Raw genomic sequence first — 1629 nt, 5'->3', positions numbered from 1 at the left:
ACTCAGGTTTCTTTTAACCTTTAGATGAAGGGCCTCCTTCTTTACATATTGATTTAACTATAGATCTCCCATGGTCTAGGGGCATCAAAAATAACAGTAATAATAGTGGAGGAAATCCCGATATTTGAGATATGTAAAGAATCCATACAGCAGTATCACATTAATGAACCTGCAGTTCATGCTCAGTTGAACCGGAGAACAGCAGTAGATGAAAGCAGCTTCAGCTCAGATTCATTCCTCCTCCTGGGAGCTGCGTTCTCAGTTCTGGACACTGCGTTCAGAGTTTCTTTTTTCCAACTGAACCTCCTGATTTCCTTCTAATGTACAGAAATGCGGCTTTAAAGAGTAAACAGCTCACTCAATATCAAAATAATTTTTATTGGAAGTATCTAAACATTGCAAAAGAAACATTTAATTTTGAAAAATAACACAGCAGGGTTACAATTACAATCTTTTATCAAACATTGGGTATTGTTCAAACACATTTCTGAGAAATTTGATAGTTGTTATCCTGGTATGGTATCTGACCAATGATGAAAGTGGTGGTTATCAAGTAGTTCTGGTGTGGTTAAGGCACGTTTTGGGTCTGAAATATTTGATCAAAAATATTTATACAAACAATCCTGTCCTTTAAACGTGCAGATCTTTTTTTCCTTGCATCATTTACATTATTTAAGCAGGTTTCTTGACAGCTGAAAAGTTTTAATCCTTTTAATGTCCAGTATACAGTATAAACACAACTGTAAAAATATGAAAATCTTAGAAGCACGTCCACAAAGATTAAAGAACACAGAAAAAAACAAATATTAAGTTTCAGTAAAAACCAGTATACTGGATAAGAGGAGCGCCTACAACAAAGATGTTAAGTACATGAGTATTAAACCAAGTGCTTTCTGTAGATACCTGTCAGCTCATCCCCGAGACTTTGGTTTGAAAAGACACAGATCAGCCAAAAGTTAAAAAATCTTTTGGTTTCAAGGATGAACTGAATGTCATCTCCGCTGAAGGGAAAGTGCGGCAGAGGAATGGCAAGAAAAAAAAACTGTGGTTGAGTGTAAACCTGACCAGAAATTATTCTGTATATGTCAACATCGTTTCCATGTCAACTGATGCTTTTATTAAAGACACTCAAATAAAAAACCTTACAAAACTGCAATATCAGCAGGTTTTCATCTGTGTCAGAGATAATAATCCTTCCTTCATACATGTTCAATGAAGTCTGTGTGAAACATGTCTCAGAAGACAGACATCTCACCTGGTGTGAGTGGCCACAACACTGCACCCCTAAAAGACTTCAGGGACATTAATCCTGCTTCACCTCCTCTGAGACCACAGGCAGAACCACATGGGAGATTCGGCTCCACAGACCTCTAAACTTGTTGTTGTCCATTTCATTGAAGCTGGCGTCGCTTGTGGAGCCCACCAGCTTGGTCTGAACATAGTTCAGGACCGTCTCCTCTACATCCTTCAGGCTCAGGTCGCTGCTGATCTCATCTTGAGGAAGCAGCACTGTAAGCAATATGAACACCTGCTTGTAGGCAGCCGTTTCGTGGTCACAGTAACGGTAAAAAATGAGGGTGGAGCCTGGAGGCAGCTCCTCAAAGCGGTGAATGACCGCCGCTGGTTTAT

At 39.4% G+C, this 1629-nt stretch overlaps 1 pseudogene; it reads right to left on the bottom strand.

Annotated features, from left to right (window-relative positions):
- Window positions 1-358: 358 nt before the first annotated feature.
- The window catches only part of LOC107098572, a 10233-nt pseudogene continuing 8962 nt past the window's right edge, over window positions 359-1629 (bottom strand).

Source organism: Cyprinodon variegatus, unplaced genomic scaffold (assembly GCF_000732505.1).
Source record: "Cyprinodon variegatus isolate N-32 unplaced genomic scaffold, C_variegatus-1.0 Scaffold790, whole genome shotgun sequence".
NCBI lineage: Eukaryota > Metazoa > Chordata > Actinopteri > Cyprinodontiformes > Cyprinodontidae > Cyprinodon > Cyprinodon variegatus.
Note: the sequence above shows the minus strand (reverse complement) of the source record. Positions and strands in the feature narration are given on the sequence as shown.